Here is a 12,716-nt window from a genome sequence, read left to right as displayed (position 1 = left end):
GTTCACGCTGACTTGTATTCACTCGCACGTCACCTGGATTTTCACCTTCTGTCAAGACGAAGGTACAAATGTAATTCGATATTGTTCATATTTGTTCATGATGATATAATAAAATATCTTAACAATATCATAATATTATTCATGTTATCTTCCATGTTTCATATCCTTCTACTTTCATTATTATAATACTTAGATGATGAAGGTATGTCCTTCATAACCTTCGTCTGAAGATCAATATATCCCAAGGGAAATAATACTTCGAAGGACGAAGGATTTTAACGTTTAACATTTTCTGTGTTGCCTTGTTCTTAATTCATAGCATTTGAGAACAAGTCCCCAACATTGGTGCCCACCTCCGGTGAACTCACTTCCACTTGTTTGAGCTGATGACTTCGTTCAACAACCAAGCTGGAGCTGCTTCGGCTCCGAAGCTGATACTCCTGATAACAGGCGGTTCATGTTCAGAGTCAGCTAACAAGAAGCAGAAGAAGGAGGCGCAGAGAAGGGTACAGCATGTTGGGGTGCAAGGACCCTTCATCAAGTCAAGATGGTCTCACATCCCAATCACCTTCTCTCAAGAGGACCTTCAACTTAAGGATTACTCTCACAATGATGCTATGGTTATTTCTTGTGTTATCAAAGGATTTCTGGTCCACAATGTTCTGGTTGACACAGGCAGTGCAGCGGATATTATATTTGCTAAGGCCTTCAGACAGATGCAAGAGCCCGAAGATAAGATCCATGATGCTACACATCCCCTTTGTGGCTTCGGAGGAAGGCAGATTGTGGCACTTGGCAAGATCACGATGCCAGTGACCTTCGGATTCGTACACAATACAAGAACTGAGCAAATTGTGTTTGATATTGTTGACATGGAATACCCCTACAATGCAATCATTGATCGTGGGACACTCAATGCTTTCGAAGCAATTCTTCATCCAGCATACCTATGCATGAAGATACCTTTGGAACAAGGGCCTATTGCAATTCATGGAAGCCAGGAAGCTGCCAGAAAAGCTGAGGGGAATTGGACAGACTCAAAGGCCATTCACAACATAGATGAGGCTGAAGCTTGTGAGCAGTACAAGTACATAAGAGAGAAGGCTACTTCGGCTGATTAGCCGAAGCCCATGCTTCTATGCGAAGATATAGCAGAGCAGAAGGTACTGTTGGGGTCTCAGTTATCTGAAGAACAAGAGAAAACTTTGATAAGGTTTCTATTCAACAACAAAGATGTTTTTGCATGGTCAGCCAACGACCTTTGTGGTGTTAACATAGACGTTATTGAACATTCACTCAATGTTGATCCATCCTTCAGACCCAGAAAGCAGAGGCTTCGGAAAATGTCCGATGACAAAGCCGAAGGTGCTCAGAATGAAGTGAAAAGACTTCTCAGTGCTGGTGTCATCAGAGAAGTAAAGTACCTAGAGTGGCTAGCCAACACTGTTATGGTGAAAAAGGCCAATGGTAAATGGAGGATGTGCATTGACTTTACTGATCTCAATATGGCTTGTCCGAAGGATGAATTCCCATTGCCAAGAATAGATTCTCTAGTAGACGCAGCAGCTTTGTCAGAGCTTATGAGTCTACTAGATTGTTATTCAAGTTACCATCAAATCTAGATGAAGGAAGAAGATGAGACAAAAACCAGCTTCATAACCCCCAGTGGTACATATTGTTACCTTCGGATGCCTGAGGGGCTCAAGAACACTGGAGGAAGCTTCAGCAGAATGACAGCAAAGGTCCTTCATTCTCAAATAGGCAGAAACGTGCTAACATATGTTGATGATATCATAGTAAAAAGCACGAAGCAAGAAAATCACGTTGCTGATCTGCAGGAGACATTCGCTAATTTTAGGCAAGCTGGTCTGAAGCTGAATCCAGAAAAATGTGTCTTCAGAGTAAAGAAGGGGAAATTTCTTGGTTGTTTGGTTTCAACAAAAGGGATCGAAGCTAATCCAAATAAAATCGAAGCTATCATTCGGATGGAGCCACCAAGCACAAAGAAGGGGGCTCAACGACTAGCAGGAAGACTGGCATCTTTGAATCAATTTATATCCAGATCAGCAGAGAGAAATTTACCATTCTTTGAAGTGCTGAAGTTAGCCGAAGTTTTTCAATGGGGGTCAGCTCAGCAAAAAGCCTTCGAAGAGCTGAAGCAGTATCTGATAGATTTAACAACCTTAACTCCACCAGTGCCAGGGGCTCCTCTGCTGCTGTATGTAGCAGCTTCGCACTCTGTAGTAAGTGCGGCTCTTCTTCAGGAGAAGCTTGAAGGACAATTGAAAAAGCAGGCTCCAGTATATTTCGTCTCCGAAGTTCTCAGTTTATCAAAGAAAAACTATACAGAATTGGAGAAGGTGTTGTATGCCGTCTTAATGGCCTCCAGGAAGCTTCGACATTATTTTCAAGCATACCATATAATTGTTCCTTCATCACAGCCTTTGAAGGACATTATGAGAAATAGAGAAGCTACTGGAAGGATTGGAAAGTGGGCTGCGGAACTCAATGAGTTCACCATTGATTATGTGCATAGATCTTCGATTCAGTCCCAGGCGTTAGCAGACTTCATCGCTGATTGGACGCCAGGGGCTCAGGAGGAAGAAGCAAGTAAAGATGCCGAAGCTTGGACAGTGTTCTGCAATGGCTCCTGGGGAACCTTCGGGGCAGGTGCAGCTGCCGTTTTAATTGCACCTTCCAAAGTCAGAACATGCTATGCAGTAAAACTTGATTTCAGCTGCACAAATAATATTGCTGAATACGAAGCTTTGCTTTTGGGGCTTCGGAAGTTGAAGGCAATGGGGATAAGAAGGGCGGTTCTTAAAACTGATTCCCAAGTTATTTCTGGTCATGTTGACAAAAGTTGCAAAGCAAGAGATCCGAAGCTTGAAAGATACCTGGATACAGTTCAAAGGTTGGAAGCCTCCTTCGAAGGTTTTTCTGTCAAGAATATCCCAAGAGGTGAAAATGAGCATGCAGATTTGCTAGCCAAGTCAGCGGCTCAGGGGCTCCCCTTACCTTCGGAAGTATTTTTTGAAACAATAAAAGCACCTTCGGTTGAGCTCATGGAAAGAGCAGTACTTAGTATCTCTCCAGTACACAGTGAAGACTAGAGAACCGAAATAATATCTTTCCTCAAAGGCAATTTCCTTTCAGATGACGAAGCTTATCATAAGAGAATAGCGGCAAGAGCCCGTCCATATGTAATAATAGAAGGGGAGTTATACAAGCATGGAGTCTGTTCTCCATTACTCAAATGTTTATCCAGAGCCGAAGGTATAGAGCTGATGAAAGAAATACATGCAGCGCTGTGTGGATCTCACATCAGATCTAGGCCCTTGCTGGGTAAAGTTTTTCGCCAAGGATTTTACTGGCGGAAGGCAGCTTCGGATGCAGCAGAACTAGTCCAAAAATGCGAAGGTTGTCAAAAATGTGCAAGAGATCAAAGACAACCTTCGTCTCTAACCCAATTTATACAGCCCACTTGGCCATTGCAAAGGTGGGGCCTTGATTTGTTAGGCCCACTTCCACCAGCACAGGGGAATTTAAGATATGTTGTGGTGGCAGTAGAATATTTTTCTAAGTGGATTGAGGTGAAGCCCTTAGCCACAATAACTTCGGTTACTGTCCAAAAGTTTTTCTGGCAAAATATTGTGTGTCGCTTCGGAGTACCGAAGGCTATCACAGTGGACAATGGAACGCAGTTTGATGCCGAAGCTTTCAAAGAGTTTTGTGAACAAATTGGCACGAAGATCCATTTTGCATCGGTTCGACATCCGGAATCAAATGGACTTGTCGAAAGAGCTAATGGCATTATAATGACAGGAATAATGAAGTTAATCTTCAACCAGCCTAGGGGGAAGTGGCCAGATGAATTAATCAAAGTGGTGTGGAGCCACAATACAACAGTATCAAGGTCAACAGGCTTTACACCATTCAAGTTATTATTTGGTGACGAAGCAATAACTCAGAAGAAGCAAAAGCAGGATCAATAAGAACAATGGCTTCGGCAGAGGACGAAGCTAATTATTCTGTGGAAAAAGATGCCATAGAAGGGATCAGGCTTCAGGCTGTGGAGAACATTAATATGTACCAAGCCGAAACAATAAAATGGTGTGACAGAAAAGTTCGGCTAAAAACATTAGGCCTGGACATTTGGTACTTCGGAGAGTGGCCAACCCAGATACAGTAGGCAAATTGCAGCTGAAGTGGGAAGGACCGTTTCTCGTAGTATCTTCGTCAAGACCCGGTTCTTACAGATTAAAGGATATGGACGGCAACGACATTCCTAGATCTTGGAATGCGGATGAGCTTCGGCGATATTATGTATAGCTTGATGTAATCTTTTTTACTTTATTTTATTTTTTCATGGCACCCTTTTTCTTTCCAAAGGGGGAGAAAGGTTTTTAATGGGGCCATAATTTGTAATTTTTCTTTTTTATTCAGCTCCATGAGAGCAAAATCCCCCAAAAATATGTAAATGTAAAACCTGAGCATGCACCTTCGAGTGCAGAAAAAAAGAAAGAGAAACAGGGAGAAGCTCGAAAGTCGTCCCTAAGGGGATGCAGAGCACGACGAAGCTACAAAAAGCCATTCCTAAGGGAGCGCAGAGTAAGTTTTTTGCTCAAAAGTCGTTCCTAAGGGAATGCAGAGCCAAATACTGCCGAAAGTAAAAGGCGAAGAAGTTCAAAAGACGTTCCTAAGGGGATGCAGAACTTATAGCGAAAAGTCAACGCTGATACCGCCGAAAGTAAAAGGCGAAGAAGTTCAAAAGACGTTCCTAAGGGGATGCAGAACTTACAGCGAAAAATAAACGCTGATACCGCCGAAGTAAAAGGCGAATAAGCTCCTAAGGGAGGCTTGCAGCGAAAAGTCAGCGCTGATATTGTGGGAATGTGTGCTCTACTGTGGGAATGTGTGTATCTTCGGCACAAATATCATTTTGCATAAGCATAACATCATCACATCATTTGCATTCATAAACATTCACTTAGACATACATAGGATCATCATCGTCATAACATACATGCTTGCTTCGGCTTTAAAAAGAGAAGGCTTCGGAAAAAAGGAAAAAGAAGCAGTTTCATGCTCCGTTGTGTACAAAGAGAAGGGAATGTGTTTTTTGCCTTTGGCTCAAAAGATACTGGTTTTGTAAGATAAAGGTTCGGCAAAAAAGAAAAAGAAGTAGTTTCATGCTTCGTTGTGTACGAAGAGAAGGGAAGGTGTTTTTCGCCTTCGGCTCAAAATATACCGGCTTCGTCCACATCAAAGCAGTTCATACATAAATAAAAAGGTAAAAATATATTGCAAGGTATGTACAAGTTTACAAAATTAGTACTTGATTCTTAATTTACAAATATTTTTACAATGATATTACAAGATTTTCTTTAAAGTTTTTTCAGCAAAGCCTTCAGCTTCGGCATCATTGAGCTTCGGAACATGAGAGCTTCGGATCATCTGACAAGCTTCGGCTCATTGTTCCTCAGCATCATCATCCTGTGCATATTAAAACGGTGTAAGAAGAGCGCAGAATTAAAGATGAAGGTAAAGTAATAGGTACAAATTTCTTACAGGTTTAAGGTGACTTCGAGCTTCGTCACCAGCCAAGCTTCGTCCGCCCTTTGCCCAAATCTGAGTTATGAACCTGTTCCAAATGCTTCGGGCCAGGCCAGGGATATCATTCAGATCCGCAGGAGATAAACTGAAATTTGGTCGATTTACAATATTTCCGTGCGTACAACCAGTCTTCATGAACGCAATAGTTGTGCCCCGAGAAGCTAGCAAGGCACAGAAATCACTGTGTCCAGCTATAACTTCATCAAGAACATCAACTTCGCCTTCAATATGTTCGAAGGTTCCGGGCAAATCTTCAACTGAAGGGTTAAATTTTTCAGAGCTGGCTCCGACCGAATGGAAAATCTGCTTTAGTCGCTGCACGCATCGGTTGCCAAACTCTAGACATTTATCTTGAAGTTCTTTTAATGATTTTTGCAAATTGGAGCTCTTCTCAACTTCGGCCTCAAGCTTCATATTAAAATTCTGCTTTTCTTCTTCGAAGCTTGTTGTCTTCGCCAGGAGTTCATCATTTAATTTGGCAATTTTAGCTTCAGCTTCTTCCAATAAGCCTTCTGTTGACTGAAGCTCGAAGTCCTTCTTTTCAAGAGCAGCTGCTTGATCTTTTATTTCACTTTCTAAGCCCTCAATTATAACTTCATGTTTTTTATCCTCAAGATCTTGCTGCATTCTCAAAGCCTTACTCAGCATCATACTCTGTGCGCAAGTAACCTTCGTTAGAAGACTCCTTCATCATTAAAAATAATAAAAAGGTGAAGAAAAGTATTTTTTACCTTAAAATTGGAATAGAACAAGCTACCGACGAGGTGTTGGCGACGATAGCGGCTGATGTCCGTCTCAAGCTTCGGGAAACCAATACTCTTCGATAGAGTACCGATAACCTTCGCTCCAGTTTGATCTCTGACACAGCCTAACTTTTCATCGTCGACACCGCCGAAGATTAGTGCTCCCGGCCGGTACCCGCAGGAGATGTCATACTCTCTTAAGTCCTCTTTTTCGGCCTTTGTCAATTCTTGTCCTACTAAGTTTTGGAAGTTGAAATCTTCTTCTTTAGAAGTATCTTCGGCTATTTCCTTTCTAGGCACTACGGCCATGGTCTCTTTGGTGGCTGTAGCAGCTTCTTCTGCAGCTATGTCCTGAAGTACTCTATCAATGTCAGAAAGCGTACTTTCTAGAGTTGCATCTTCGGCAGTCGCAGCTTCAGCAAGTGCGCCTTCGGTGGCTGTAGCTTCCTCAATGGCTGGAGTTTTTGAAGCCGAAGCTAATAATGGTGTTCCTTGGATAGCTTCTGTTACTGTAATGATTCTTCGCTTCTTCGGCCCAGCTGCCTTCTTCGTTATTAAAGGCTCCTTTCCCTTCTGAAAAAGTTATGTCAGATGCAGCCCCAGAGGACTTAGCTTGGTAGGCAGGGTTTCAGTCATTACCTTTAGGATTTCTTCCACGTTGACAGCAGAAGGCGTTGAGGGAATTTCCTCAGTGGACTCAGTCGTTTTCAACTCTGGAGTTTCAGCTTTTCTCTTTTTCGAAGCTGTCACCTTCGGTTTAGGAGTGGTTTTTCTCTTCTTCGAAGCCTTCTCATCCTCATTTATCATTCTGGCAGCTTGTCTGCTCAAAATGCTGACAGTTCTTTTTCTTTTAGCCCCTTCGACACCCTTATCAAGCCTTTCGTAATCAGGATATTCAAACTTCAAGGCATCCATCACCCGGTTCAACCTTCGTTTGGGTCGGGTGTCGAAGGCTGCGGTCATCAGTTGGTCTTTTTTTTGGTATAATTTCCAAGTATTTCATTGCACATTGTCTCGATCATGTCTAGCCATTCTTCGTAGGGCTCTTTGAACTGTTTCTTGAATTTAAAATGATAGGGCAGCCGAACGAGTTCATTTTCTTTCTTCTCTCTTTCAAGCTTCGGCATACCCCATTCCCTTAATGTTGGAAATACTCGGTTGGCCAAGTATTCTTGCACCAAGTCCCTAGTTCCAATATTCTCAGAAACAATTCTGAATTCATGAACAGCATCTGAGCATGGTGCCCCCGGCGTCATGTTGCACTGAGGCCTAGTCAACCCGAAGGTTAGCTTCAGCGGGCTTTGAACTAGATTCTCCTTCTTCTCATCAATTTTAACATAGAACCATTCAGTCTTCCAACCGGTTGGCCACTTGGTGCAGTAGCTGACCACCGGTGTCTTCATGTCTTTGCGGTATGCAAAGTTATAGCAGCCAAAATTCTCATGCAATCCATCTTCTCTAGCCTTCGTCTGATAGTGAAGCTCGTGCACCCGGCAGAAGGCTTCGGCGAGCAGCTCCACTCCTTGGCTTCGAAGAGCCCAAATAAAAACGCTGAGCCTAACAATAGCGTTAGGAGTCAGCTGATGAAGAAAAATCTCAAAATTTTCCAAAACATCTGCGATCATCCTGTGTAGAGGAAACCTCAACCCTGCTTTGAAGAAGCTCTTAAAAACTACCACTTCGTCATTTTCCGGTTTCGGGATGGCCTCTTCCCCGCCAAAGCGAATCAACTTCTTCTCAGCTTCCCCGAAGTAGCCTAGCTTCAACATCATAGCCATATCAGCTTTAGACACAGTTGATTTCCCAAAATCTAAATGGTTGGGCTTGGATGGCATAGCAGTATCATAATCAGCCTCTTCTTCACTTTCGTCAACATTTATCTGCTCCGCTTCAGTGGCAGGAGCGTTCTCCGTCACCAGTCCTGACCGCCTCATAACTTCGGAAATTGGAGCAGTCTCAGTAGCTTCGGTTTCCTCGCCGTCGCGTGTAATCCTAGCTGTTGAAAGCACCCTAGCCATTTGGTGTTGAATTTTTGCGTTTTGATGAAGTTGAAATTTTTTAACTTTGCCGAAGCTCAACTTTGCCGAAGCTCTTTCTTGTCACGAAGCTTGAGCAAAATGAATAGCTTCGGCTGAGGTTGCAATAAACAAGCTTCGGCTATGGTTGAATTTTTTGGCAGCAAAACAGTGCAATAGCAATGAATGTTGTGGTAACTTCACACCTACCCGTTTGTTTATATAGTGCCGCAGGTGAGAAGGTAAATTGTCAAGTCTTCCGCACCGGACAAGCAGTCGCTCGCACCCACTGAACGGTGGGCCACAGAGCCCGAGAAGATGAATAGCGAGGACGCGTGTAGCTGCTTCATGGTGGGGCCACCCCACGCTCGGATTATTCTAATCGTTTCTCAGCAACGAGCTCAGGGAAGGTGTTTTTCGGATCTTCGGCATCTCGAAGCCTAGAAGACTTTTTTCACGGATCAAGCTCGTTACGAAAAACGATCTAGTACCACAAAGGGGCTACTGTTGGGGGTATGCTTCGTAGCCGAAGATCCTGAAGAAAGGAACACCTTCGGCAGATCCTCTAAGAAGCAGTACCGAAGCTACCATTCACGAAGCTTCGGAATAGTGACATCTCAAGACGAAGGAGCGAACCGACTTAAAGATGAAATTACCAGCAGATCCATGATATTTTGTGTCATGATTGTAATCGATTGTTAGGGATATAAATGTAACTTCACACAGGCTGCGCCCTATGCCTATAAATAGATGAACAGTACCCCCGTACTGTTCACACTGACTTGTATTCACTCGCACGTCACCTGGATTTTCACCTTCTGTCAAGCCAAAGGTACAAATGTAATTCGATATTGTTCATATTTGTTCATGATGATATAATAAAATATCTTAACAATGTCATAAGATTATTCATGTTATCTTCCATGTTTCATATGCTTCTACTTTCATTATTATAATACTGAGATGATGAAGGTATGTCCTTCATAACCTTCGTCTGAAGATCATTATATCCCAAGGGAAATAATGCTTCGAAGGATGAAGGACTTTAACATTTAATATTTTCTGTGTTGCCTTGTTCTTAATTCATAGCATTTGAGAACAGGTCCCCAACAAATATTGATGGGGTACTCAGCATAAGTCAGATCATCTTGAACACTAAGGTCTTCCATTGGTAGCTGCTCTTCAGGTACCTTGAGACATTTCTTCAGCTAAGATACATGAAAGACATCATGAACATTCGCAAGATGATCCGGTAACTCCAATTGATATGCCACCTCTCCCACTCGCTTTAAGATTAAGAAGGGTCCAATAAAGCGAGGGGACAACTTTCCTTTGACTTTAAATCTTCTCATACCCCTGAGTGGTGACACCTTCAAATAGACATAGTCTCCCTCCTTAAACTCGAGCAGTCTTCTCCGGGTATCAGCATAGCTTTTCTGCCATGACTGTGCAGTTCTCAAATTCTCCCTTATTTGATGGACTTGTTCTTCTGCTTCTTGTATAATCTCAGGCCCAAACAATTTCCTTTCACTAGTTTGATCCCAATACAGTGGAGTCCTGCACTTTCTACCATATAACGCCTCAAACGGTGACATCTTCAAACTGGCCTGGTAGCTATTATTATAAGAGAACTCCGCATAAGGCAAACTCTTATCCCAACTTCCACCATGTTTAAGAGCACAAGCTCTTAATATATCCTCTAGCACTTGGTTGGTCCTCTCAGTCTGCCCATCAGTCTGGGGATGGTAAGCCGAACTAAAATTCAATCGTGTATCCAAGGACTTGTGCAACTTCTTCCAATACCGAGAGGTAAACTGTGATCCCCGGTCTGACACAATCTTCTTTGGCACACCATGTAGGCATACAATCCGTGCCATGTACAATTCTGCTAACTTGGCTCCTGAATATGTGGTCTTCACTGGAATAAAGTGGGCTACCTTAGTTAGCCTGTCCACAATCACCCATATAGAATCATACCCAGCAGAGGTGCGGGGTAGTCCAACAATGAAGTCCATGCCAATCTCTTCCCATTTCCACTCAGGTATCTTCAGTGGATGCAGTAGTCCGGTTGGCCTCTGGTGTTCAGCCTTAACTCTTTGACACACATCGCACATAGCCACATGTGCAACCACATCTCTCTTCAATCCATACCACCAATATTTTTGCTTCAAATCCTGATACATCTTAGTACTCCCAGGGTGGATAGAATAAACTGAGTCATGTGCCTCCTTCAATATGGTTTCCCGAAGACTATCGATATCAGGAACACAGATCCGATTCTTGAACCATACCGTGCCTTGCTCATCCTCCGTGAAATCTGGGCCTCTACCTTCTGTTATCAGATCCTTAATCTCTTGAATTTTAGCATCACCAACCTGACCTTTACGAATTTCTTTCTCCAAGGTAGGTTCCAATTCAATGGTAACTCCTTCTGTATGTGTAACAATTCCCAGGTTGAGCCTCTCAAAATCTTTTGCTAATTCATCAGGTAGCTGGACAACAATAGCAGAATGAACGTGCTCCTTCCGACTCAAAGCATCTGCAACCAAATTTGCCTTGCCTGGGTGATAGTGAATCTCCAAATCATAATCCTTAATAAGCTCCAACCAACGGCGTTGCCTAAGGTTGAGATCCTTCTAAGTGAATATGTACTTCAAACTCTTATGATCCATATATACTTGGCACTTAGTTCCCATAATGTAGTGTCTCCAAATCTTAAGTGCATGCACAACGGCTGCCAGTTCTAAGTCATGAGTGGGGTAGTTCAATTCATGTTTCCGCAACTGACGAGATGCATAGGCGATCACATGTCCTTCTTGCATGAGCACACATCCCAATCCTTGGCCACATGCATCACAGTAAATGTCAAATCCCTTCTGTAGGTCTGGCATAATTAACACTGGTGGTGACATCAATCTCTTCTTTAATTGATCAAAGATTTCTTGGCACTTCTCATCCCACTTAAATTCTCCTCCTTTCTCCAAAAGCAAGGTCATAGGCTTGGCAATCTTAGAGAATCCTTCAATAAATCTCTGATAATATCCTGCAAGCCCCAAGAAACTCTGAATCTCAGTGACAGTAGTGGACACGCTCCATTCCATTATCTCCTTCACTTTAGCAGGATCCACTGCTATTCCTCCATTAGAAATAATATGTCCAAGGAATGGCACCTTGTCAATCCAAAACTCGCACTTGCTAAACTTGGCGTAGAGTTGATTATCTCTTAGCTTATGTAGCACCGGCCTTAGATGTTCTTCATGATCACTTTTACTCTTAGAATAGATAAGAATATCGTCGATGAACACCACGATGAATCTATCCAAATACTCCATAAACACCTTATTCATCAAATTCATAAAATAAGCTGGTGCATTGGTTAATCCAAACGACATAACAGTGAACTCATATAATCCATATTGGGTTGAGAAAGCCGTCTTAGGAATATACGATGGTCTAATCTTCATTTGATGGTATCCCGATCGGAGATCAATCTTCGAGAATACCCTTGCACCTCTCATCTGATCAAATAAATCCTCAATACGGGGTAATGGATACTTGTTCTTCACAGTAACATCATTAAGTGATCTATAATCCACACACATCCGTTGTGATCCATCCTTTTTCTGTACAAACAGCACTGGTGCTCCCCAAGGTGAGGAACTCGGATGAAAGTACCCTGCCTCTTGTAACTCCGTTAGCTGCTTCTTAAGTTCCTTTAATTCTTCTACAAACATCCTGTATGGTCGCTTGAAAGTACGGGCAGTCCTAGGTAAGGGATCAATGACAAACTCAACTTCCCTATATGGTGGCATCCCTGGTAACTCTTCTGGGAAGACATCCAGAAAATCTCTAACCACACTGATGTTCACACCAACAAACTTCCCATCTACTAAGAATGTCGCTAGTCTGGTGGTGGTAGTTACTGCAATTCCAACTTCAAATCTTTCTCCTTTGGAACTAGTGAGTTCTATGGTTACTTTAGCACAGTGTATAAACTGCCTTTGCCTTTCTTAACCATGACATACCAAGGATCACATCTATAGTGCTCTCTTCTAACACTATAGGGGTAGCCCATCTGGGTTAGAAACACATGGTAAGAAAGGAAGAATTGTAGACAAGGCGAGTAATTACGAGGAATGTTACTGCGAGGGATTTATTAGCTAAGTAGATTAATGTGTTACCTACTAAAGCCATTACCTTATGGTGGTACATGCTAAAATGTCCATCTATACTATTTCAATCAATCAAAGAAGCAAATCAAGCATTGATCATCAGAACAATCAACCGACATTTTTAATAGAGAAAATAATTTAAATTTTGTCTTAGGTTCCCTATCTCTTAG

The sequence above is a fragment of the Zea mays genome, chromosome 5 (genome assembly GCF_902167145.1).
Source record: "Zea mays cultivar B73 chromosome 5, Zm-B73-REFERENCE-NAM-5.0, whole genome shotgun sequence".
NCBI classification, from domain to species: Eukaryota; Viridiplantae; Streptophyta; class Magnoliopsida; order Poales; family Poaceae; genus Zea; species Zea mays.
This window is presented reverse-complemented; position numbering follows the sequence as displayed.